The following is a 27,646-nucleotide window of genomic DNA, read 5'->3' as shown; positions in this document are numbered from 1 at the left end:
TACTCTTTAATTTCATGGTGTGCATGAAATGCCTGTCTTCTGCAGCTTGTCCATGTTTCCAGAAGCAGAATGGGGTGATAATACGATAGTCACACTCTACAGGGAGGTGAGGCAGAGGCTGGGGAGGTCAGAGAAATTTGTAAGGCGAGAAAAGTTAGAAATCCAAACCCGAAAATAGCATTGGCAGGAAGGTGAGAAGTGCATATGTTCAAAAGAAAGATGTTCAGCAGGAGAAAGATGCCCATCTAGGCTAGAGCATGGACAAAAATCGTATGTGAATCTGTCATGCAGGCTTGTGGCAGAAAATGCCAGGGGGTTTCATAAAATCATTTATGTTGGAAAAGACCCTTAAGATCATCAAGTCCAACCATCAACCTAACACTACTAAGTCCACCACTAAACCATGTCCCTAAGTGCCACATCTATACATCTTTTAAATACCTTCAGGGATGGTGACTTCCCTGGGCAGCCTGTTCCAATGCTTGACAACCTGTTCAGAGAAGAAATTTTTCCTAATATCCAATCTAAACCTTGCCTGGCACAACCTGAGGCTATTAGCTGTCATCCTAAGAGCCCAAACATATGGCTTTTAGACATATATGTCATCAAAGCATGCAGCTAATGAATCAGGTTTACACCACAGCTGAAGAACCCAGGTCAGAAAACTCTGGAAAAAGTAAGAAAAGTGGCTGAGGTGTGACAAAGAAAGGAAAATATAGAAAGGGCTGGGCATGCACAGTTTGTGTAGGAGGTACTAGGGAAAAGCCTTATACAGACCTAACTGGGGTTGAAATGCAAGGAGATGCTCAAGGGAGAATGACAATCATGGCTTTAAGAAAGAATAAGTGAGATCAGAGCTAAGGATAAGCCCTCTGATGGTGAGATCAGCTGGGGCCGGGATGAGCACTCTGTTCCTGTGATCGAACACTTGAGAGCGAGCCAGAAGGACAGGGTGTGCCTGGGCCGAGGGCGAAGCCGACGCAGCCCTGGGACCGGGCAAGGGCACTGCGGCTGCCAGCCCTCATCCCTCGCAGTTACTGTGGCTCCAAGGGACGGCAGCACCCTGACAAAGGCTCCCCTCCCAGCAGCTGGGAAGACAGCAAAGCACTTTCTGCAACGGTGGACAAAAACAAGAACCCAGGCAGACGCCTTTGCAACGCGACTGCTCAGCTCAGAGGCACAGCTCACACTGGCAATCTAAATCCAACTGATGTGTTTCTCTGAACACCTCACTTGCAGATATCCTGATCTGCAGACACCCTTTCAGGAACTGGCCACATTTATTTGAGATTCACTGGAGTCACTAACTCTGTGAAACCACATCTGACTCAGGAAGGCCCAACACAGAAGTAGCTGAGGCTGGCACAGTAGTACGGAGTCAGGAGTATCACAGATGTTTGCTCTGTTCTTCCTCAGGGCTCTGCTTATGTTCACTCTTTAGGGTTTGGTTTGTTTTTTTTTTTTCCATGCTCCTATCCCCAGAGGGATGAGTACTGCATCCTGCAGCCAGCTCTAGGGAGGAGCATCTCTTGGGTAAGGGTCAACCACCCACCAGCTGCAGCAGAAGCTCAATGGGGTTGGGGTGGCTGGAGAGGACCAGAGCAGCCCCCACTGCACCTGCTGCCACTGCTTGCAGCTGAGCAGAGTGGGGGGAGCAGGTGAGGCTCAAATCAAAGCAGAGACCTGAGGAAGATATGGTCACATGCATGCTCCAGGTCATGGATGATATAGTCAGATGCATGTCCCCATGTCAGGTTGAAGCCCTGTACACAGGGTCCTTGCATGGCCTGGGTAGTCAGCTGGGTCCAGAGGGTCACCCAGGCTGGTGGCAGCCACAGCAGTACTGTCCCCCACTGTCCCCACATTACCAGGATACAGCTCCAGAACCAGGCTGGAGGGGACATCATGCCCATAATAGCCATTTTTAACCACAGTGTGCCTCTTTTTCTTCTCATGTTAGAAGATGTGACAGTCTGACAAATTATAGTCAATGTCTCAAACATTCATTAAAGAACTTTGGTGGAGAAGATGGCCTCTGTAAAAACGCTGGAGTTGTGCCAACAGGAAAATGTGGCCAGAAGAGAGGGCCCCAAGGAGGGTGGGACCATGCTTCTCCAAAGCCGCAATTCCTTATCTTAAGTGACCAGGAGAAGGAGCACAGCATATGCACCTGGAGGATGGGCCCCACAGAGGATGGGACTGTGCTTATATCTTAAGCAGTCATGCCAGCAAGGAAGGAGAGACGACTCCCCAGTGAACCCCCCCAAAGCTCACCAACTGATTCCAGAGAACCCCAGGAACATGAACTGTGGATGTCGAGACCACCAACTAACACACTATAAAAGAAGGGAGAACGAGTTTTCAGTGCGCACTCTCCAGAACTGGATCTCTACGCTGGCTGGACCAATGGTGGACCCAGGACTGGTGAAACCCTTTTCTTCTCTCTTTATTTCTTTCTCTCTCTCCCTCCCTCTTTTTCTTCTCTCTTTTCCACAGTCCCTATACCTCATCCTTTTAAACATAAACTGTTGACCAAGTCTGAGACTAGGAGTGGATCTAGACACCCCTGGGCTCCTCTTTGAGAAGGAGTCCAGAAAGCAAGGGGGTCTGCTCTGAACCTCATGACTCAATGGGAGGGATCTCCTTCTGACACAGTTTCATGTTCCTTTTTCCACTTGTTTTTCTACACCTCCCTTCTCCTTTCAAACAGCAGCTTAATGACATGATGCAAAGTTCATATTGATAAGTTCATTTGTACTTGGGCAAGGTTAGCTAGATTGAATAAATGTTGATTGTTGTTTGAACTCCCCTGGCGTTGTTTCACCTTAATTCTGACAAAGGAAATCCACAAACCTGAGTCAGTCTGACTTTGGGACGTGACAGAGGATAGTCCTGACTCTTAAGCCTTGTTAGGTTAACATTTGGTTTATGCTAACATGGGGCTGTCTGCAGCTGCAGGACCCTGTACACCCCCAATAGTTCTAACACTACCAGTAAGAGAGAACAAGTCTAACTGTGTCCCAAAAGCCCAGGCACAGCTTCTGTGGGAACAATGGGGCAAAGGAATCTTCCTCACCTCCCTTCAGCCATGGTGCGAGAGGACAAAGCCATAAGACATTGGGACATTTCAACAGTGAAGCCATCCACAGCCCATAAAAAAGCTGTAGAAGAAGAATCAAACTCACCCATTTTCTGAGCTGATTCCTTGTTCTCCAAAACCTGCTAATCTGGTTAACCAGGCAAGGAAACATGAGACAGCAACCCTAACCACACCATGCAGGGATTAGTATGCCTGTCCCAAAAGGTGAGAGCACGAGGAGTCTCACTGTTTGCCTGCTGGCTACAAGCTGAAGAAGATTTTGATGGTCATTTGTTTCAGCTGTGATTGCATAAATTAATAAACCAGCCAGGTGGTGGGAGGTCAGTATAAATCTAATTGCCACCCCTGATTTGGATCTTCCCAACAGCCCACAAGGCAGCACCTCAGCTGTGTTCCCATCAGTGCTTCACCACCTAACCCTAAGCCAGAGAGGAGGGGATTTATTGTCTTTCCCCACCTATTGCTGATTTGGGTTTAGTGCTTGAAAGAGGAGCTGCGGGGGGAGGGCTGGTGGCACTCATGGTTCAACAGAGCAAAGCCATCCCTGTCGCCTACATGGAAGGTGTCGTGGTTTAACCCCAGCCAGCAACTAAGCACCACGCAGCCGCTCACTCACTCCCCCTCCACCCAGTGGGATGGGGGAGAAAATCGGGAAAAGAAGCAAATCCATGGGTTGAGATAAGAACAGTTTAATAGAACAGAAAAGAAGAAACGAATAATGATAATGATAACACTAATAAAATGACAACAGCAATAATGAAAGGATTGGAATGTACAAATGATGCGCAGTGTAATTGCTCACCACCCGCCGACCGGCACCCAGCTAGTCCCCGAGCGGCGATTCCCCGCCCTCACCTCCCAGTTCCTATACTGGATGTGACGTCACATGGTATGGAATACCCTGTTGGCCACTTTGGGTCAGGTGCCCTGGCTGTGTCCTTGCCAACTTCTTGTGCCCCTCCAGCTTTCTCACTGGCTGGGCATGAGAAGCTGAAAAGTCCTTGACATTAGTCTAAACACTACTAGCAGCAACTGAAAACATCGGTGTTATCAACATTCTTCACATACTGAACTCAAAACATAGCACCGTACCAGCTACTAGGAAGACAGTTAACTCTATCCCAGCTGAAACTAGGACAGGAGGTCACAGTCCTAAGAGTTTGTCAGCAAGGAAGTTAGTGCATGCCTGGAAGAGCAGCGTGCCTATAATAGGGTGCTAATTGACATGCATTAATTTCCCATGAGGACTCCTCCATTCATGGCCACGTATTCACTTTGAAAGCGATGCTGCTCTTACTAATGAAGCACAAGCAATGCAGCAAGGGGGAACTACACCCCAAAATGGAGCTCAGGCAGAGACTCATGGAGGGGGCTGTGATAGCAATGGGCTCCCCCGGGGTAAAGAGGGTCTCCAACAGCATGTTGCCACTGCCAGCTCAAGGTGGGTGCACTGAGCCCTGTCCTTGCTCCTGTCCCTAGCCATGGGCTTCCTCCTGCCTCTGGCCAGCACTGGACCTGCCCTGCCCGAAAACACCCTTAAGGGGTTAGTTTCCAGGCAGCTCAGTCTCTTAAGGGGAGAGCTAGTGTCAGCAAAGGATTTGGGAACCAGAGAAGAGAAGTTGAAGGATGGAAATAATATGAATGTAATAACATAAAACTGCTTCTTAAATGTTTTCTTCTATGGCTAAAAAAGATGGTATTTAACACGTTATTGCACACGTGCAACAACACTCTAGTGAAATCATGTAACTTTATTTTTCAAGAGATCAAGACATTTAAAGGAGTGCAAGGGACATTTTATTTTACCTTTGATCCTACACCATTTATGACAATGATGGTATTAACACTGATAAATTTTTGGTATCCTGGCCAGTAATTACCTTTCCAATTGAAATATTTGCCAAGGAATCCAGCTGCTTTTCAGGCATCTTGGAACGAAGATAAATTTGCATGCACGTTAGCATGTTCAACAAGCTTTCTGTTCTAGCATGAATGATCAGCAATGTCATCTTCAAGCAATCAGGACAACAGCATCTACTTAATCCACTGGTGGATGATGTAAAAAGTAAGTCGTTATTAGATATTCAGAGTCCTTATTAGATATTCATAGTCCTTATTAGACATTCATATTTCAACCTCCTCTTCAGTGAGTTGCTCCAACATGCAACATTTGCCAGCAACAGTTTGTTTGCTAAGAGACTCCCAGTCTGGCAGCTGAGGCAAACCAGTTTACCAGTTTTAACTGGTCTATTGAGAGAAAGCTAATGCTGCCATGGGCTTATGTCAATGGACAATGAATGTATAAGAGGAGAGGAAGTCTTTTAATATGATATTAATATCCACACATTTTACTTATTGTTAATGGAAGTGGTTAGGACCCTTGGAATGGAATAGAAATTCAGCATTTCAAGGATCACTTCTAAGTGGGCAGTCAAGTAATTTGTGCCTACTCTTGTCCCTTGGAAAACTGGCCCCCAAGTCTCTGGCAACTTGATTTAACATTCCTGAAAGTCTCTGTCTTTTCTAAATGGCTTTCCTATTTGCTGCTTTCTATAAAAAAAAAAACCCTGCTTCCATACAGCTAATGCTTGTGGTTGGTGATGAAGGTCCCAAGTGCTGGGAAGCTCCAGTGGCTGAGTTTTGCATCTCACTGGAATTTGTGAAGGAACCAATGAAGAGAACAGGAATGTATAAACTTCCTTTAAAAGTCTAATTTTGTGGGCAAAAAAAAGAAGCCAGCCAAAGCTAACCTGGAGATGAGGCATCTATGGACTGCAAGTGCTAGGTTGATCTGGGGGATTTTGGAGGACAAAGATTCATTCAGTCCTTTACTCACCCACTCCTTACCTCCAGCTCTCCACTGCTCCCATCTGGGCAACTCTGGCATGGGAAGCCTCCTGAAAACAGACTACGAGATACTTGGAAACAGGAGATGTGTAATGGGTAAAAGGATTAAATTTTGCCCTTGATTGCATTTATTCTTAAAAATGTGACTTTTATCACTTTCCCACCCTATCTTCCCATTCAGTCTATTGCTAACCAAGTCCCACCAGCAGGAAACAAGATCTTATCACGAAAAGAAGTAGTCATGGCTGAGTAAGACCCATCTTGGAAATGGGCAGATGCAGCCAAATCAGAAAAAAAAAAAAAAAAGTGTGTTACCAATAGGCTCAAGACAAAAGGGTAGGTTGTGACTGCAAACTCTCCCCACAGTGGGAAGTATTTGCATGCAGGTATTTCTTTGAACCATCACACAGATGCAGCGGCTCTGTTTATGCCAGAGGTCTTTGAAGTCTGAAGATCCAGACAACCTCATTTACCAGCTTGTCTTAAATTGAAGTGATCTGGAACTGACTGAACCCTCATTACAATTTTTGGCATCCCATCTCTGAGACGTGTGACCTCACTCTGTTGATGCCATTCTTTTCTGTTGCAGGATTTTTTCTGTGTGTGCAAAGCCCACGTCATTTCTAATAAGCCCAGGTGTTGTGCGCTTATCAGTGCCAGCTTCTGCCTACTCTTTCCAGTCCCTTATTGTGAAGCATGACACATAGCATAAGGAAGAGAACAGAAAGCCATGCCCTGCAGCACCAAGAGACATACTCCCAGCTTTCCAGATGATGCTCATCTTTCCCATCACTTTCCAATCCAACTTTATTCATTGTGTGATAAGCATCATAAAATAAAGGTATTCCCAGACAAGTGTGTCACACAGCACTAAGAAGAGCACGTTTGCTCAAAGCCTGCATTGGTTTGGGCAGATTTTCTAGTCAACAGTCACCTTCAGAAAGCAAAAGCTGTTGTTGTGTTTGCCTGGTTGTTTTCAAGAGCTGAAGAAAATGTGTTCTTTGTTCTTGCATTTTCTTACACATTCATGAGGAAATGCAACCATTGCCCAAGGTAGGGTGATCCCCCAGGCAAAACAACTGTTTGACAAGTTGTAATACTGTGGGATGTTCAAATATTACAGCAAACATCAGATAAACACCCAGAAACAGCAAACAATGAATGGCAGGGGGAGAGATCAAAGCAAACCTTCACAGCACTCAGCATGGAGACACCTGTGGTAGCTCAGCAGAAGCTGGTACAGCTCATGGCACAGCACCGTGTGGGGACATCAGCTCAGGTTCTGCAAGCAGGTTGAGTGGATGCTGCTGTGCTGACCTCCAGGACCCAGAGCAAAGGGTGCTGCTTGCGTGGCATGGGGATGCTCACACAGCAGCCTCCCATCTGGTTACATCAGTGACTGGAGGTTCAGAAACCAGTGGCAGCTGCTGGTGGCCAATGTCCAGAGCTATGTATGCAACAAGACAAATGACTTTGACGTTGCTTGTCCTCAGCTGGGCAGATTGGACAGAACCAGGCAGAAGCGATGAGCAGAAAAAATGAGCAACGTTGCAAAGGACAATCAACCTGTTCCATGGATGCCATGTTCCTGCTCAGCCCAAAAGGACATGAACTGGGGTTTCTCACTCTCTAACAAACACCCTGGTTGTGGGGATAAAAACCATTCTGGCAAGGAGCTCTCTGCAGGGTAATGTATGATAATAAATACATTTTCACACATAGGCCCTCACTCTGCTACACCAACCAAAAAGTGACTGGTTTCAGCAAGTCAGGAGACTAGGCTACAGACATCTTGGGGCCCTTTGCAAACCTTCTGTTTATATGAAATAGAAGTTTTACAACAAGAACATGTCCCAGTAAAAAGTTTCTTAACATATCAGTGACATAGATGCAAACAAAATCCCCCAGACATGGTCCTTAATCGGTCTGCCCCACATCTTCAAACCTGGGATATTGTAAGTATACCTGATAGGGGTCATATACTGATAAATGGATGGGGTTTGTGTGTCTTTTAGGCCTCAAGGAATCATCTGGGAAACCACAAGATTTTAATGAGCCTGCCCCAGAGACATTAGATTTTATGGAAACAGATTAAAAGAATTTTACTTAACCATTTAATCATGCAGTATAATGAGTAAATAAAAAATAATGCCATACAGATAAGACATGGGAAATTCCAGTGCTAGTGATATGGAATGTATGGAAATGATAATTAGGTGGATACAGAATGAAAATAAAAACAAAAGTGAAAGAAGAAAGGCAGATTTGTGAAACAGGGATTATAAGATTATTAGAAGACTAGGGCAGTCCCATATTAGAGAAAAAAGTCCTCCCTAATGTAACTTTTTTCAAGACAGTTTTTGCCATCTTTGAATTTGAACTTTTGCATGGACATAGAGTGAAAGATTGAGGAATACAACTGGGATCCAGATCTCTGCATTGTCTTAATGAGGTCTTTAAAATACCTGTATCTCAGTTTGAGGAAAGCCAAAATTACATTCACTGATGATGTGGAAAACCATAGTGTGAGGGTGACACAAAACAAAGACTGTGGCAAGATGGTGCTGCCTTCTGCGAAAGGCTCTAGGGCAGATTTGGGGGCTACAAGAGGGGACATATTTCTAAGAATGACCTTGGTAAGACCATGGGAGCAATATTCCTCTTCTCCGTGACAGGATCCTCTCAAAGTCACAATCCCAAGGAAGACCTGCTGACAATGTGCAGACATCTGACGTTTCTTGGGCTGTGCCTGGCTGAAAGCAAACCAATAATACAACTAGTGGAAAGGCTGCCCTTTCTATTCTTTCACTTCATTAACCAAACTGAAGGAAATAGGAAGCAATGTCTTTTAGATCTAGAGAGAGATTAATTTTCACTTCAACAGAGTGTTTTAACACTGTCTTTTTTAAGTTTTGACCGATTGTGAAGTGGAACAATTCTTTCTTGAAATAGTCTCCACAACACTACCTTCTCAGCTGTCCATTCTCATGCCACTCTAGTGTACACCAGCTCTACATTTCTTCATGAATGGAAAACACATTTCTCCCCTGGGACTTTTACCTGATGCCCATGACTATTCATGTACTGGAAAGTCTTCAGCAAGCAGTGCGGAGCTCTGAGCAAGCTCTCTGAAAAGCAGAATATATCAGGGTTTCTATAACTACTTAAGAAGCCCTCTGGGCCCCCATGGTGGAAAGGCAGAGCCCATCCAGGTCTGTCTCCTAGTGACATGGAACCAAGCCCTAGAAGTGTGTAGAGTAAAGGTAAACAATGAAAAACATAATAAAAGGGGTTCGGCTTCTGTCTCCAGCCTGGGGATGCAGACACTTAAGAGAAAGGAATTACATGGGCTGGGCAAAGGGGATAGGTTTATTATCCCTCTTCTCTTGCAAAAGGAAATGTTCACTGGGGGAAAAGATGAGCTTCAGCAGGGCAGTCACACACTGCCTCAGGAGATGACAGCCCTTTGGGAGCTGTGGCCATGGACAGAGTGTTAGAAATTATCATCATGACCCTCTTGCTGTGCAGATCAGGAGCAGGATCAGTGCAGACCAGCCAGCCAAAGACAGGCCATTGAGTGGCCCAACACTGCAGATCCAGTAGTCCAGTAGTTGAGCTTGTGTTGTGGGGCACAGCTCAGGTCATCAGCCCAAGGAGCAATTTCTGAGGAATTGTCTCTGATTAGACTGAACACTGAGAAATGCTGCTTCTCTCATTCCCACTTGCCTGCCTGACTCAGACACGGGAGTTCGCTTTAATACAAGTGGACAAAAAGCTCAGAAAATTCTGGCACGAAGCACCACCATTTTGTGATCTGTTAATTACGGACGCATCTGAACTTTGAAGGAGTAGTCTGAATACAGCTGCATCCTTAGAAAAAAGCATCAGTAGTGAAAAATTCACACATGCAGCTCCATGTGCAGAGGCAAAAGAGGCTGCATATAAAGATGAAAGTGAAGAGGAAGCTGGGGCTTTGAGAAAAACTTACGCACTCTTCCTATTAGGCATCCCAAGACCAAATGGAGAAATAGATGAAGCATATACTCTGCATACCCCAGCAATGGGATCTGGACTTCCCTGTCAGTTTTGTGGCTGAAGACCAAGAGAGGTGCTCAGTTTGGGGGCAGCACAGTGACAGAGATGTTATGGGAACTTGAACACAGTTGTTGAGATAGGGCTCAATTCTGCTGCATGCTCCCTTTGAGATGCTATGCTAAGCTGCTGTTACAGGCTTGCTGCAGTTCCTGCATCAGGTCTGACAGCAACATGAGGATTTTTCAGATACTGTGGGGCATTTCAAATGGCAGCTAAATGCATGAGTCTTAGCCTGCAAGATGAATCCCATCTGAGGAGCCTGTGCATTGCATTATCCCTGGAGGCCCTACAATGTTCCCCACATCAGGTGTTCCGAAGTTATTAAACCCACAGATTCACAAGATGTTCTGATAGTGCTTTGCCTTATACAGTCCCTAGGGAAACAAAACTGCAACAAGATCCAGTTATGCCAGCACTGTATGCATGCACAGAGAGCGGCAACACCAGTTCCTAAATGCTTTAGTGAAGAGACCTGAACACAGAGAGCTAAGTCACTTGCTCATGGTCTCATAGACAGCATAAATGCCCTGCCAAAAGCAATCCTGCAAAGGACCTCTGCCTGTACTTATATTATTCAGTCCCCATGACAATCCCATTGCGGCGACAACCCCATGTGGCAGGGTTAGAGGCAGCAAGAAGTCTCTCCTGCTCTGAAAGCAATGCACAAGTGAGCCAAGACACACGGCATCACGATAGGGTTGCTCCAGCTAATCTGATATAAACACAACTCTTGTTATACCACCTGTTGCTAAGGGAATAGCTTTTGTGTTTCACATGGGTTTGCACCCATCAAGGCCTGCTATTTATGAACCAGGCAGAAAAGAGCTGTTGGAATACGGGTCTTGACCTGCCTTTTGTCTGTGCCAAGGAATAGATATTTCCTGCCATACTGGCCTGTCAGAGCTAAGTTGTTCTTGAGGATGGAGCTGGGTAAGCAGAAAGCCAGTGCCCTCTCCATATGCACCCAAGGGTTCAAGAGGACTCCTAGTACCAGAAAAAGAAGCTGTAGCCACATGAAGCAAAGCTCTGGTGCAGCAGAAGTTGACACTGCTGGCAGAAATTTATTCCAATGGTTACCTCTGACCTGGCAGGCTTTGTTCTGGAACAGACCCAGCACGGTCTGTACGACGCTGTCTCTAGCTCAAATCAGATGTCATCTGACTGCACTATGCCCACATAGTATCACACCATGGCAGTTAAGCCAAGATCACCACTTCCTTCTCCCATATTGTCTGCTCTGTGTGCCCTCCTCAATCTCCTTCTACTTCCTCCTCTTTCTTCTCCCTTGTGCCGCTCCCAGTGCTCTTGTGCTCCCCTGGCAAGGCAGTTCAGGGAGCAGATCCATCTAACACTCACCCAGCAACGAAGAGGGCAACGTGGTCAGGCCATGTGACCGAGAGGACAAGGTGGCAGCAGCCCATGTTTGACTTGGCTGATGCTGGCAGGGAACCGTGCACTAACTCTGTCCTCAGCATAGTGCGTGTGCTGGGTCAGGCATACATAAAATCATATATGCTGCCTCAAGTCTGTATTATGCATCCTGGCTAATTGAATTTAAATTTATTCAGAACTCAAACCTGTTTTGGTTCAAATCCACGTTGTGACATGACCCGGCAGCATATAGACCTGGTACTGAGGGTTATGGAAGTACAAACCCCATCTCCATCATTCATGCAGTCCCTGGCTTTTTTGCTGGGACCTCTTGCAGGGTCCCAGGTTCAACTTTTGGGATGTGGCCATACCTCCATCATGGACAGAACAACTCAGTGGCCCTCCTGCAAGGGAAGCTAAGAAATTAATTCTTTATCACATGGGGCTGAACTGAGGTCTCTCAATACTTGGAAACTCAGATGTGTCATAGGACTCTTACAACATCCCCATTCCAGGAACGAACCAGTGATTCTGATTTCCTAGACATTCCTATGCCCCAAGTTGTCCAGGGTTTGGCTTCCTATATATTGAAGGCAAAGAACATGATACTTAAGCTTGTCACCAACAATACAATGTGCATATAACACAGGATCCACTCCTGTGCTGGGCTGGCTGGGCTGACATTCACACCAAGAAGAAAAAGGCTCCCTTCTCCTTTTGGTCACCACTATGGACTCATAGTGTCACGGCCAAAGAAAACTGGTTCTTCCTCTTACAGACTGCAGACAGAGGAACTGGTTTCCACAAGGGAGGGTGAAGAAAATCTGCATAAAACCAAAGCCAGGATTAAAACACAGTAATTCTGGACAATAGGCCAGTGCCAACTGATCCAAAATGCCCTTGGCCCCAAAGGAAATGGCTGTCTAATTAACATCACTAGAGGGAAGGCATGTGCATGGCTCATATGTGCTCTCTGCCAAGGTTACAGTTGGCAAGAGCACACTTTGCCAAGAGCAGCCTGCAGATAAAGACCCATGTTTTCCACAGCCTAGAATCACATGTCTCTCCTCATTTCAGAGATACATCCACCACCAGCGGGCTGCTCCTGCCATTTTGAGAGTCCCTGCCTAGGCACACTAACCTCTCCAGAGTTAGCCTCTGCTTCCACTAGAAAAGACAGATGAGTTCCTTATGCAATATTTAACAAGACCTCAAAGCCAGAGACGCTTTTGTCCCCATTTCAGCCTAAAGCATGGGTGCAAGACTCAACTAGCCCAGAACTTTAACAAGGCATCACCAAAATGAATCATTACTACCAAGTTATGTGATTACTTAACATTCTGTATGCATAACTGGATGAAACCAGCTCTCTCCCCTCTCTTCTTTCTCCTTTGTCGAATCTCCCCAATTATCTTCATCTGTTGAAGCCAAGATCCTTTCAGTACCTCCAGCTTGCCAGGGACAGCTGCCCCAGCTTGCTAGCTGAATTATAACACACCCTCCAAATAAGACTCTGGCTCAGAAATCACTTGAGTGAGAATATCCCTTAAGTGCATAACAAGGAAAGCACAGTTGGATGAGTAATTGATTCAATTTGGATTGAAATGGAAAAATATAGTCGGGTCCTACTCTCCGTTTTCTCCTCCAGTACTTGCACAGACTGCAGTAGATCTGTTCTCAGGACTCAGAGATGAGTTGAAGGTTCTGAGCTAGCTTTCTTGCAGAGGTTGCCTGGCTCAGGGTCACCACGTGGATTCACAACCAGCTATTCTCTTATTGCTAACAGAGCCCGGAGAGGGAACCTCAGGATCTGCACAGGTGGAAAGGAGGTAGTTCTGCTTCGGAGCTTATCTGAAGGGCTGTTTTGCAGTGGGCTGATGCTTAGACTTTCAGGACTTGACTGTAAGCTGTAAGGTTGGGAATAGCCCCAAGGCACAGCTTATACACGATTTTTGGAAAGGAGAGGGGGTTCCTGTTAGCTGGTGAAAGGAATGGCCAGCAGGGAGCCAGGTACCTCCAAGGGCACAAAACAGGAGGATGTCAGCACTGCAAGAAAGTTGAGGAGATCTGCAATTCTTTATTGGAGACAAATTGTAGTGGTGCAATTCTTCACACCAAAGATAAGGGAAGGTAAGCTGCATCCCTCTGTGCCTCCATGCAGCACCCAGACTAGGTAAAAACAAAGATGGGAACCCAGTATGGAGTGGTTGTCACTGTCCTCTTGTCCTGCTTTGACCTATCTGGGACTGTAAGATCTCTGACAGATCTTTCACTAAATGCACGTGCAGCACCTGGCACAGAGGAACCCGGAGTCTAGCAAGGCTGCCAATCTATTGAGAAAAATAATAAACTTAGTAGATACAATCTCAAAGAATGCAGAGCAGAGAGCGCAAGCCTCTGCCAGGGCAGGGACCTTTCCTTATGCACTTCAAGGGAGACCTTCAGCAAAACCAACCCATTGCTTAATGTGTGGGGATGAAGGACTGTAGAGGAATATGCAATACAGGAGCAAGTATCAGCTTAGCCATGTCTAAGACAGGACAGATCTTCTTGTCCCTCTGACATGCCTATCTCCAGCTATCCTAGCAGTATTTCTGTTTTTCCTCTGCAGATAACATGTTTGAGTATTTTAAGATGCACTTAGGATTTAAGTGGTGTCAGCTCTGTAATACAGAGAGTCTGCACCAATAGCCACATTACAAAAGAAGGAGTTGTATGCTCACATTATTGCTGCTTTCCCACCAGTGGTGGCAAGTAGAATACCTTCCTTTCTCCCTAGGAGGGACAGCAAGCACATGGAAACAAAAGCCCACGGTCCCTGTAACACCTACCAACAAGGTCTAGAGAGAACACAGGTGTCTCCTTCAGAAGGTTTGTGAAGAGTTTTGCAGAAAGAATTGTGCATCCTCATGGCACCATCCATGATGTAATCCTTCATGACATCGCCCTTCTAGAAGAAGTACAACCCAAGGTTTCTTTCCAGATGTTCAGGCTGGCACAGCTCAAAGCAGGAAATTGGCTCAGGACTTCCTGGGGCAGGGGAGGAGGGCTTTTCCCCAAACATTGATTCTCAGTGGATTTCCATCTCTGCTTCTTAAGCTTCTTTCTGTGCACTCTTGATTCCCACCGCTCATCTACCCCGGGGGCATTCACTTGAGAGTGTTGCCACTCTATTAAATGTGAATTGAATTAGGCAGGAGGCAATTATCTGTGCTGGAACTTTCCCAGGGTATCAGAGCTAACATCCTCAGCAATATCTGATGAGATCTTTACAGACCACAAGCAACACAGACATCATTTTAAATGATGGTGCTTCTCACACTGCTCCTGAATATAGTTTTGGGACACTGCGCTGCAGGCTAAGACAGAGGGAAGAGTTAAATCACAACCCTCTTCAAAAAGCATTTGGGATTTTCTTTGAGATGTCTTGGACTGCAGATTTGCTGCTATGGCTTTTTATTCACAGGTGACTGAAAAACAATCCTCTGGCATGAGCCATGTTTGGTGTGCAAACTGAGCACTCATGTTACCACGCTGCTGAGTCTGTGGGGAAGGGTCCACCATCAGTGCAGGTACTGGTGAAGGATATTCCTGCCCTACCCTGACCTGATTATGATATCTTTCCATATTGTTAATGCCAGGCTGATTATGAGCCAGCAATGTGCTCTCATTGGAAATTGGGCAAACCACGGATTGGGCTATGTTAGGACAGTTGTGGCAAGCAGACCAAGGGAGTTACTATCTCCACTGTTGGGCCCCCAGTTCAACATGCCTATCAAGAAACTGGAGAAGGAGCAGAGGAGGGTTACCAAGACCAGCAGACCAAGCACATGTCCCAGAAGCAGAGACTGAGGGAGCTGGGATTGTTTAGTTTGGTGAGGAGGAGGCTGAAGGGGACATCTTATAGCAGCCGACAACTAGTTGAAGGGTAACTACAGTGACAGTGCAGCCCAGCTCTTCTCAGCAGGGGCAGGTGATATAGCAAGGGGCAACAAACTGGAGTTTGGGGATGTTCAGGGTGAGCATGTGGAAAAGTTTTCAGCTGGGAGGGAGGACCAGCCCTGGGTCTGGTCACCAAAGTTATCTCCATCCTGGCAGCTTTTCAATACACAGGTAAAAAAGCCCCAGATAGCCTGATTGAGTGTTGGGGATAGCCCAGCTAGTTGGAGCAGGAGGTTGGAGGGCAGATCTCCAGAGATCTCCTCGGACCAAAGCTCCTGTGGTATAGTCCTTCTATCAGCTTTGCCAGCTTTCTGTGTGTCCACACAGGGGGTCAGTGAACTGCTTTAGTTAAAAAACAAGCCGGAAAGGATGATTTGTTTCAGCCAGATGTGTTCTAAAAGTTCCCACGCCAGCCTGGGAACAGAGATGAGTGGTGTGTGGCAGACGGTCTCCAGGTTACCACCACTACCAACAAAAAGTATGCAGGACCACTGGTAATCTAAGATAACATCTATCTCAGAGAAGTTTGTATTTTGGGACTAACACAGCTCAGTAGCTTTCTGACAGAAGCAGTCTCATGTCCATGTAGAATATGAATGAAGGACTGCAGCTTTCAAAATCTAGGTTAGGGATCAGTCTCCCTCAGCAAAATCATCCTCAATTTGCTGCTTGTCAGTCTCAATCCAGAGCTTGTAATGAGCCACGTGTGTGAGTACATGTAGGAGAACAAGAGTCCTGCCTCACCGTACAGTAACAATTCAGCATAAGTAATTTCACAGGGAAAAGATTGCCTCCTAATCAAGTCAGTAATGAAAGAGGTCATTTGTGGGGAGAGGAAACAAGATTTTAATCTGAACAGGACTTCACATTGAGTTTGGGTACAAAAGGAAGATAAATATTGAAATGTGCATTTGCTCCCATGAAGGACAATTTAAGGCTGCAGAGTTTGCATAAGAAAAACACAACGGGACAGGTAGAGAAAGGGCTCCTAGGCTAGCTGTGTGATGCACAACGAGAGAGGTCATGCAGGCCAGCCTTAGGATGACTAGTGCAAAGTGTGGTTTTCTCTTATTCATATTTTCTTCCAGCACATTCACTCTTCTGTTTGTTTTGCTTTCATAGACAAATTCTTTGTTTACTTTTCTTTAGCTTGGCTGGCATTGCAGTTCATGTTGAATTAATTGCCACTCCAAGAAGACCGTGCCAATGAGTGTGATAAGGCTCTCTCCTGCCCATGACATTACAATACTCTAGGAAACTAAAAGGTTACAGGCTGTACTTCATCCACCTGAATGGACCACGCTGAGGGAAGGTAATGGAGAGGGCATGTGAAAAACATGCATTAGCCAGGAAGATCTTTGCAATACAGCAGGACAGTGGGGAGAGCCTCTGAGGTCCCCCAGGAAGCCTGTACTGTGAGTCTTACAGTGCCTGTGACCTGCAGTGGCTCTGGCTCCATCTGGAACAGCATCAAGGTACAAAATGTGGGTTTCTGGACTCACACCCTTCCTCAGTTTAAGCCAATTGCTCTTCTTTTTTCCTCCTTTTGAATAATAGCATTGCCTAACCCAGGAATAGTGGATCGTTTTTAGGTGTTGTGAGTCCATGGCCAAAGAGATGGTGACAAATGATGTCTTGACAGATGGGACAGGCTGGGGCCACACAGTTATTGCAGCTCACCACAACTTGTTAAGCTGTAATATCTTGGTTGCTACCGTTCAGGTGCCCATAGTCCAGGGTGTACCAAGAGGGAAAGGAGAATCAGGAAATTCTCATCACATCCCACATCCGCCACCAGACCAAAAGCGTAAGCCAACAGCAACAAAGCTGCACTATGCACAGTGTTAATAACTGCTCCAGAAATATTTTTCCAAGCTATATTCCCAAGGAATGAGTATCTGAGCAGGGCTGGAAGAGCAAAAGTCAGTGATGAATGAATGGTGCCATACAAGTTCAGCAAAGCCTTTGCGTGCTAGCACCCAGAGCTGTAGGGGTCTATCAGACATTGGGATTATGGGGAGCTATTGCAGTGATCAGGATGCATGATCACTTCCTCCAGCTGGTCAAATCCCATGTGGGAAGCAATCAGTGGTCATCACAAAGGGTTTGGCTACCAACCCTGGGTAGTCCAGGTAACCTGTGCCATTGCCTGCTGGTTTTCAAACATGTGCATTTATCTTTTATCCTATGCTCCTTGTTCCTGGGGGATTTTCCTCAAAGATGACCCACGGAAACCTCACACCCCCCGCCCATCGCCTTCTGGCAACCCTCTGCATTCAAACCACCATTTGTCAGGCTGATCCCTAGGGTCTCACTCCCTTCTTCTGCCTCCTGGGTCTTCATCCACCTGTCAGTTCTTGTCTGACATTGGCTGTAACCACTATGAAATGGGCACACGTCCTGAAGCGCTGTGAGGCTCAGGGGAGTCCACATCCACCATTAGGTCATTTATTCTCTATTACGGCAACAGAGGGGAGGAGGTGGGGAATAAATACACAAACAGTCTAGCAATATCTAGAGAAACAGGCTCTGGAGGAATCCCAAAGCCTCCCTGGTTGTAGACCCAACATCTAAGAGTACAGTCAGTCGATATTTTTATTCAAATCACTTTTCAGCCAAATGTGGCCTTCTTAGGAAATGGGAAACCTCTGCAAAAAGCTTAACTATGCCCACATCTCTGGAGCTCAGTGCAGGTGATGAGCCTCACGGACAGTCACGTTAGGCAAATCACCAACTCCTGCTAGCTTGCAGGTCTGGCCCATATAGCCTCCTATGAAGCCATGCTGGGAGGAGAAGCACTGCCTTGGACACAGACAAGGCTGGAAAACACGATGTGAGTCATGTCATAGCTGTTGCTAGTCCAGGCTCTGTATATCACATTCATTTTCTACAAGACACTGGAACTGTAGCAGCAGTTGATAGATAAAAGATGCTCAAAAGCCAGAGATGGACCTGCTCCAATAGGAAACCTGTCCAGCCCCAAAAGCAAAGAATAAGAAGAGAGATCAGGTAACAGAGTGAAAGACCAGAGGGTGAAGGGGAGGATGGCAGAGTACAAAAGAATAGTTGTCACCTTACACCAGAAAAATAGAATAGACTGTTCCAGTTGGAAGGGACCTACCATGATCATCTAGTCCAACTGTCTGACCAATTCAGGGCTGACCAAGTTAAAGCACGTTATTAAGGGCATTGTCCAAATGCCTCTTAAACGCTGGCAGGCTTGGGGCATTGACCACCTCTCTAGGAAGCCTGTTCCAGTGTTTGACCATCCTCTCAGTAAAGAAATGCTTCCTCATGTCTAGTCTAAACCTCCCTTGGCTCAGCTTTAAACAATTCCCGTGCGTCCTATTGCTGGATACCAGGGAGAAGAGCTCAGCACCTCCCTCTCGCCTTCCCCCTCTCAGGAAGCTGTAGAGAGCAATGAGGTCACCCCTCAGCCTCCTTTCCTCCAAACTAGACAAACCCAGAGCCCTCATCTCTTCCTTATAGGACATTCCTTCCAGCCCTGTCACCAGCTTTGTTGCCCTCCTCTGGACACATTCAAGGACCTTCACATCCTTCTTAGATTGTGGGGCCCAGAACTGCACACAGCAGTCAAGGTGAGGCCGCACCAGTGCTGAATACAGCAGGAAAATAATCTCTTTTGACCAGCTGGCTATACTGTATTTGATACACCCCAGGATGTGGTTTGCCCTCCTGGCTGCCAGGGCACACTGCTGACTCATGTTGAACCTGTTATCAACCAACACTCCCAGATCCCTTTCTGCAGGGCTGCTCTCCAGCCACTCCTCTCCCAATTTATACTTCTGCCTGGCGTTACTCCATCTTAGGTGCAGAATCTGACATTTTGACTTGTTAACTTTTATCCTGTTAATCATAGCCCAATGCTCCAATTTATCTAGATCCCTCTGCAAGGCCTCTTGTCCCTCAAGAGACTCAACAGCACCTGCCAGTTTGGTATCAACTGCAAACTTGTTCATAGTGCATTCAACTCCTGCATCCAGATCATTGATAAATACATTGAACAGGACTGGCCCTAGACTTGAACCCTGAGGAACACCACTAGTGACCAGTTGACAGCCAGATGTAGCCCCATTCATTACAAACCTTTGAGCTCTGCCCTTCAGCCAGTTCACCCAGCACATCATGAACCTTCTCATCCCGCAGCTGGACAACTTGTCCAGAAGGTGCTGTGAGGGACCGTGTCAAAAGCCTTACTAAAATGCAGAAAAACTACATCCAGCACCTTCCCTTCATCCACTGGGCAGGTTACCTCATAGAAGGATATCAAATTAGTTAAAGAGGACTTTCCCTTTGTGAACCCATGTTGACTGTGCCTGATGATTGCATTATACTTTAAATACTGCAATAAAACCAGAGCTTCCCATCCTCACTGAACCATGGCCACAACTCTCAGCCAGTAACTAACCATAGGCATCGCTGTGTTTCCCCTTCTATACCATGCATGCATCTTGTTACAGACCTAAAAAGGTCTTTTGGCCAAATTACCCTTTGAGCTGTGGGCTGGGAGACACACCTGATGGTGTTGCCCAAACACCTGGAGCAGGAGGCCACAGGTTTTGTACCTTGGGCAGAAAGATTGAACACCCTAGAGCTGCAGCTCTGCAGGCCATGGACAGAGGGATCCAGCAATGGGAAAAGAAGTGTGGAATAAACACACACCACTTCCCCAAGGAAAGTCTTTTTCTGCTATAAATTTAGCTGAGAAATAGATGTGGTTTATACTCATGGCTTTTATACCTTGGAGACTGCAGTGCTGTAACACTAACCATGCGTTAGCATAAATACTGTCTAAATTAAAGGTTTGCATTACCCCAGCTGCACTCAGATGCCTTGGACAACAAGCCCAGGAGAGTGACCCATCAACCCCACAGCTCCAAGTCCCTCAGGCGAGCATCGCAGCAGGGCTCGGATGAGGAAGCAGCAGCAAGAAAATCACTTTTCCTCCCCACTCTGGGGCTTTGTTTCACTTCAGCCTCCCCAGAGAGCTGCCCCCTTCCCGGCGTGATCTCTGCAGCGCCCTTATGACATGATCAAGTTTGCCTCATATCTGGAGAGGATCCATGTGATTCACTTACAGTTCCTCCAGGGCCTTGAAGCTTTGATCCTTGTCCTCATTGCTCATTTTTGTTTTCTCACAAGAGAGAAAATAACAAAGATGACTGACAAACACACAAAATAAGGAGTCTGCTCCATGGTCACCAAGTGCCAAGGATACAGGCTCAGGCACCTAACAGCACTGGGTGGTGGGCAGGTGTGTGCGATGCTGTGCCTGGATCTTACACCAGCATCTTCCATGAGCCAACTCTACTCCCTGGAACAGCACACATTTTCCTTCGAAACCAGAAAGACCAATGTAATTGCCTTGTCTTTCCCAGAAATGAGTAACAGCACAGAATGACAGACGCTTTCTGAGCTGACTTACAGCAGTGAGTCAAGGTTTGGTGTTTGGGCCTGGTTTGCCCAAGGGGAAAAATGACACCCCGAAACAGCCAGAAGGCTCTGGGGACTAGGAGGGTTTGGTGCAGAGCAGAGGAGCAGGCTAGTCAGCATAGACCCTTGGTTTTGTGGCTAAAAGTAAAATAAAGTCCTTAACTAATAAAATGAACAGAAGTCAGTCAGCAGTTTTAATTTGCACAGCTGCTGAGAAGCTGCCATCACTAACTTTTCATTCTTTTTTTCCCCCCTTAACTATGCCCTATTTTTTTTTTTTTTTTTTAAATAGGTGTATTTCCACATAGGGGAAAACAAGCAAGAACAAAGCTTCAGATGTCCGCTGCTGAATATGGAGAGAATTGTGTCTAACTAGACGTGTCTAACCAGATGGGAGCCCTATGCAAGAGCAGCCTGCTTAGTCAAAATAGGCTTTCCTCTCTGAAAAGCCCAGTCACCTTTTGCCAATTCCATTTTAAACAGGGGAAGCTTTGAAAAACCAAGATTGTTTTCCAAGTTAAAAAAAAAAAAAATATCTTTTGCAACTCTAGGATCCTGTTATCACAGGTAACTGCTTCCCAATACCATCCTAAGAGACTTACACAAGCATGATGTGATTACTTCGTCTTGCCAGTTGTCCATGACTTTAGGAGATCCAGTGTCCCTGACTGAAAATGAGCTTTTCTGTGCATGGCAGTGATCTGTTTTCCGATGGCTTGCATGCGTGTGGAGTCTCTGTCATGCAATAAATGTCATGCTTATGAATTCCCCCTCAGTGGGGTCAATAACACCATTTCAGTCCTCTATCCAGCCAGAGACTTTTATAAAATTTGTAGGAATTCTTCACTCCTGCTGCATCTGCCACTCTCCCATATTTACCTGCAATGGGCCGAGTGGTTCAAAGGTGGCAGGGGAGCGGAGAGGTGCACTCAATCCTCTCCACACCCGGACTGCATGATCACTGAGTCCTGGTCTCCCAGGGAAACCAGACAGAAGGGGATAATCATGTCCTCATTGTATGTCTCCAAGAGTAAGTAAAATTATCCCCTGCAGGAGAGAGCACTTCTTGCGTGGGTAGATTTCCCTGCCTGCGGAGCACTGATACACTAAGAACATGAGATTAAGAGTAGCGTGTGAGCTGCGGATCCAAGGCAGAGATGAAGCTTGTTTTGAAGCTGATAGCTTGTTTGTACACAGATCATTCTAGAAGATTTTTCCTGAGTTTCCTTTGAAGAAGCTAAACAAAAACTCATAGGAAAAATTACTGAGAATTGTTTGCTTATCTACCTGGCCTACAGCTGATACTGCAAGGTATAGCCAAGAGCTCAATTCCAACCCGAACCTTCTCCAGAGACAGCTCTCTGCCTCCTTCAGCATGGGACATGTGTGATGCCAGAAGGGAAAAAAATAGGAGACCAAAGCTACTAGCAAGGGCATATATCGAAGGTCCCCACCTCTTTTCGTTAATTTCCTTGTTCATGCTTTCTCCTGGCTTTGAAGTGGAGTTTTTCAGTGGTGTGCCTCACAATACTCCCAAACATGCACAAGGGAAAGAGGGTAAGGAAGGAAAAGGAGATGATGTGGGCAAAAATAACAGAGGGTTTCCATCCTGCAAGTCCTCTCAAAGGACCCTGAGACCCTCCTGCTGCTGTGCTTATACACGTGCAATACTTACAGACATGGTGATGGGGAGACAGATCTTCAGCAGTAATAAATGAGGTAGGAAGTGGCCTGGGGGTTGTGGGAATGTGAAAAATGTGTTAGGAAACAAAGATACTAGCACAAGAGCAGAAGCTCCTTCCAAACCACTGGGAGGGTGCAAAGTGACTGAGCTGCACACCAAGGGTGGAGAAAAAAACAGCCCGAGGGCATCAGGTGAAGGAGCTCTGGTCCCAGGCTCATGTGGTACCTCAGGCAATGTCACAGCATGGTACATGTGTGGAGCAAAGGCAGGGACAGGCAGGCATCAGGGGATGGGAACTCACCTGCCTCTGTCCCTGCCCCTTCATCTGCCTCCCCCATGGAAAAGTCCCTCATGCACCCCTGCCCAGTGAAATCCCCATGGACACAGGCTTTAACAGGGGAGGAAGAGGAAGGAGGAGGGAAGGATTTAAAGAGATTTGCTCAAAGCTCAGCTGAAATGGCTGAGTGGGTGCACTGGGTGAGAGGTGAGGAGACAGTGAGGACCCCCTCAGAGAGGAAGGTTTGGGCACGGTGGGAGGAGAAGCATGGTGAGGGTCAGAGACCTTGGAGGGAGGTGGAGGTAGGGAGAGGAGCACGTGGAGGAACAGAACACAAAGGGTCCATGGGACAGTACACAAGCTGTATCCCTGATCCCATGCCATGGCTCTTTCCTCCAGTGACCAGCTCTTGGCTCAGAGTCCTTGAGGGTTGAGCTTGGTTCCCACATGTTTAGGGCATAGGTGACGATAAAGCTGTGTTACCTTGGCTCAGGAAAAGGCTCTCATTACCCCTGGTCCCTTTGTAGCTTACTTTCCTCCCAGGGGCTGACACAGCTGCAAACATTTCCTCCTCAAAAATGAAAGGAAGAAGCCGTGAAGAGACCAAGCCCTGAAGGGAAATAATAAACAAAGCCATGACAGCATCACCTCTTTGATAAAACTCTGGGAATATTTTATGAGAGCTCCTCAGACAAACGTGGCTGGCTGGCTGCTAGCCTGGAGCAAGAGCTCCCAGATCCCCTCTGCCCCCAAATTCCCAGCTTGCTCTATCGGGGCTGGTCCTCCACCCCTGCCTCCATGACCCACAAGTATAAATGGGTCTGGGGGGCTCTGCTAGGACCAAGGGGGGAGGAGAGGAGAGGGAAAAACACTGAAGAGGAGGAAAAGGAAGAGTGCCTTAATGAAAAAGAGGAGCAGGACAAAACCTGGAAGAAAAATTAATCTCAGAGATGCCGAAACACGGAAGGGACGCATAAAAGGGCTGAGTGGAGAAGAGGTCATGGGAAGGGAAAATACTGAGCCACTTAACCAAAATGATTGAATAGCAAATGTTGTGTACAGGCTGTCTCCATCAGTGCACGACACTATCTTCAGCGTACACCTTCTCCCTGCCCGCCCAGGGGCAGGGTGGTGCTGCTCTCTCTACTTTAAAGGCACACAAGGGCTCGTGCCCAGACCAGCAAAGGGTCTTAGGCGTGGGAAAGCTCTGCGTCGCCGCTCCTCACTTCCAGGCACCTGGCATGCACACTGCAGGAGAGGCACGAGTGCCCTATAGCACAAATAGGGAGATCCACCCCTCCCAAAACCAGCTCTCATCTCCTGAGACTTTCCCTCTTGTGTTATTTTCCCCTTGGTTATGGATACAAAACATAACTTTTTTCCACTGGTTCTACAGTTCAGGATAAATCCTAGAGCCCTGGTTTTTATTTGTTTAAATCCACCCCTCTCATGGTGAGTGGCATTCAAGGCTTTAAAGTCACTGAACTAAAAGAAAGAAGAAGTATTGCTGCCCTTACCCTTTCAGGGTCAGGGTCTTCCTTGCTTTGCTGCTTTCTGTCCCACGGATTTTCTTCCCAGTAAGCCCAGTCTCAAAAGGAGGGAAGGTGGGAGACCACATCACCCAGGCAAGTGCCTTGCATATGAGGCAAATAAGGATCACACAGCCCTTCGCAGGACCACTTAGCTTGTGAATCTCAGCAGGTCTGGTACAAGAGTCAGCTGCTTCTGGCTAGGGATCCTCCAGATGTACTGGAGCAGCATTGCTGCTCCTAGAGGTCAGGGAGCAGCTGAGCCAGGATTTATTGGATTGTGGCTCTCCTGTGGACCGGGTGCTAGTACTTCTGTTCCCCTGGCTCAGGGGAGGTTTATCAGCACGGCTTCTCCTCTCTGATCAGCTTCTTTCCTCCTGAAGGGCTAATACAGGCGTAAACACTCCCTGAATGAGCACAAGGTGAGAGGAAAGGACTTCAGACATGCAACAGTATGGCTGGAGATAACCTAAAGCAATGCAGCAAGAAAGGGAAAGCAAAGTTGAAGGGCAACAGAAACTGTTCTTCTGTGCTGGGTGGAGTTCAGAGGTTGCGAGTGAGCCCAGGAGATTTAAGTGAAAATGTAATTGTTTCAGGGACTGAGCTGACGCCAGCCAAGACACAAAATTCAACTATTACAAGTTGTCCCAATGACTCATACCTGAGAGGTGAGTGTTACCTAGATATTAGCCATTCAAGTTAGTTACCCGTGCTCTGGGTTTTCAGGCTTCTGGCCAGGGACAGGGCACAGTCACAATAAGAGCCTGACATGTGAAATGACACGTTTGTGTGACTGACGCCTGAGTGTGCTCAGTTCAGATAGAACAGGGAAACCAGGCTGCCTCTGACTCAGACTACGTCTCTTGTAGCTCTGATAGCCCGGGCTGAGCCTTAGCTGCTGCGTCTGACAGGGAAGGTCCACCTGGAGCCAGTTCCCAGTGGTGGGAGCCAGAAACCTGAGCATCTGGGGTGTTCCTTGCAAGGTTATCCAGAAAGGTGTTGCTGTATTCTCAAGCACAACTTAGAACAGTTGAAGATCTCCTGGGACAAGCCAAGCCTGCCTGGCAGGGAAGTTGTCTCCCAGCAAGAAAATTAGAGAAAGAAAAGTGTTAATTATAAGACAACATCAGTGTTTCTCCTTGGGATGGTGAATGAGGTTGCCCCTCCCAGTATAAACCAACAAACTCCTTTCAGTTAGTATGTTAATGCAGTGCTGCTCTGGGTCCTCAAGGGAACTGGTTTCAACCAACTCTGTCACAACTCAAACCAAACCAAGAAGAGTATCTGGGAGCTCAAAAGCCACCTCATCCATGTGGTTTTTATTGCTCCCTGTTGCAGCATTCCTAGAGAGGTTAGGGAGGTATAAGTGGCTGTTGTTGGAGACAGGGTGCAGGAGCAGGCAGGCCTTTCATCTGTTCCCCATGCCATTCTTAAGCCTCTATGCAAATGGACATTCTACACAAAGGAAACAGAAATATGGAGATTTGTTGAATTTCTGCCTCTGCCCAGGCCATAGTTTCCTGGGGAGGAATTCAGGTCCAGTTCAGTGATCTCCAGGGCTTGACCCATTTGCACACACATAGAATGCTCAAAGGTTTGGAGCAATGACACGGGGCCTGCAGGAGACCTCAGCCCTTCTGGAGTGGCAGCTAGAGCAGGCAGGACTCCCCAGGGCATCTCAAATGGCTCCAGACCCCTACACTTAGGCATCTTAATTGAGTCCATACCCAGCACAGTCAATGAAGCAATTCAGTTCTCCTTTGCAGGTGGACTCAGGGGAAGTTCACGCTGTCACTTGCCAGTCTGAGCAGAGTCATGGGCTCCCAGACTTCCCTCAGCTGCTATTTTCCCCTCTTGCACCACGCTTGTCTCATGGGCTGCAGGGCTCAGATGCAACCAGCTTCTGCACCTGTCCCCTGTGCTGGGTCTTCCAACACTCTTGCACACTTGTCCCTCCACCTTCTAGTCCCTGGAGGCAGAACAGAGGTCTTCTCAGTGTTTTGCCTTTCACAACTGGAGGCTGAAGACACCATCATCTCTGTCTTGTGTGTAGAGAGACAAACATCATCCCAGTATCGGGAACATTCATCACTGTTTTTTAAGCTCAGCTGTTCATCCAGGTACGCACAGGGCTGGGCTGCAGTGCTTCATGTCTGCTCAGCACTTGGGACTTCTAGTCTAAGAGGCAGCAGACATGGGTGAGAGGTTTGGCAACATGTCGCTTTGTGTCCCTGTTGCTCAGAGATAGAGGAGACTCTGTTATCTTGCATTTCCACGAGTGATGATTTTAAAGCGTTGGTGGCGTTCCAGGCACCGAGAAGTGGGTAAATGCTGAATGTCCCAAATTAGAAGAGGGTAAATCATGTCAACAGATATATACCTACTCTACACTCAGCACTTTTCCTGGAGTGAAAGGATTTTTAGGATGACCAGTGCCCCAGCTCTCTCTCTACCTCACCTCATTCTTGCACATTAAAGCCATGCTACATATGATGAGGGTCATGGGACTCAGAGACACATTTTCCCTCCTGGAGGTGGTTAGGTGGGAGCATGCTGGAATTTCTTATGTCTCATGACTTATACTTGGGTGCCACGTTTTATGTCTCGATTGCAGCTTTTCAGCTGCCACCAGAGTAACACAAGAGGGCCACCAAGTCAGCCCACAATACCCAAGTAACTGCTTGTGGGCACCCATGGCACTGACTGGTGGGCAAGCAGGGTCAACAGGTAAGGTGTCCTTATCTGTCCTGGAGGCAGGAGGAAGGTACCACCCTAGACTCCAGGCAAGAACTCTCCTCCTCTTCCCTTGGGTCAGGTTGGTTAGCTGCATTCAAAGGGTGCCTGTTCCCTCGTGTGCCACCAGCTACAAAGTCTGGTGTCACTTAGCCATGCGTATCCTGTGAGCCAGCTGGCCTGGGCTGGACTCATGGACTTAGATGCAGATAAGCTGTGTCTCAGTGCTTTAATTAAAAGATTTTATGCAAGCAAGCGAAAGAAATCAAAGGCAATTTCATTTGAGACAATCATCAAAGTGCAGTGGGGCAAGGGACATTTTATAGAAGGTTTCTCAGTTCCCAAGGAAGATGTTTCAGCCAGTTCCAGGCCAGCAGCAGAAATTAGTAGAGAGCAAATGGATATCCTGGGGAGGCAGGAGGGGAGTAGAAGATGGGGTAGGTGGGAACTGTGCAAATTTCCTGCAAGGAGCTAAGGTAATTTGTGATCATGCAACCATTAAAAACACCATCTCAGGCAGCACATCTCTTGTTATATTTTCAGAGGTGTATCCTAGCTGGCAATCTTTAGCCTGAGAGCTTGTTCTCCTTGTTGTCCTCCTCCCATTTATTTAT

General features: G+C 46.9%; 1 long non-coding RNA gene across 3 annotated transcripts; it reads left to right on the top strand.

The window, feature by feature from the left end:
• Window positions 1-2,788: 2,788 nt before the first annotated feature.
• LOC115337351 lies at window positions 2,789-21,401 on the top strand. Of its 3 annotated transcripts, XR_005931605.1 has the most exons (6): window positions 2,789-3,662; window positions 4,244-5,165; window positions 14,880-14,985; window positions 16,505-16,830; window positions 16,948-17,162; window positions 21,102-21,401. It is a non-coding gene; the product is annotated as an uncharacterized LOC115337351 (long non-coding RNA). The 3 variants fall into 3 exon arrangements; XR_005931604.1 differs by lacking the exons at window positions 14,880-14,985; window positions 16,505-16,830; window positions 16,948-17,162 and having other exon boundaries at window positions 2,794-3,662; XR_003922100.2 differs by lacking the exons at window positions 14,880-14,985; window positions 16,505-16,830; window positions 16,948-17,162; window positions 21,102-21,401 and adding an exon at window positions 5,682-14,635 and having other exon boundaries at window positions 2,794-3,662.
• The last annotated feature ends 6,245 nt before the right edge of the window (window positions 21,402-27,646 follow it).

Source organism: Aquila chrysaetos, chromosome Z (genome assembly GCF_900496995.4).
Source record: "Aquila chrysaetos chrysaetos chromosome Z, bAquChr1.4, whole genome shotgun sequence".
In the NCBI taxonomy this organism is placed as follows: Eukaryota; Metazoa; Chordata; class Aves; order Accipitriformes; family Accipitridae; genus Aquila; species Aquila chrysaetos.
The sequence above is the reverse complement of the archived record's forward strand: the minus strand, read 5'-3'. Positions and strand labels throughout refer to the sequence as shown.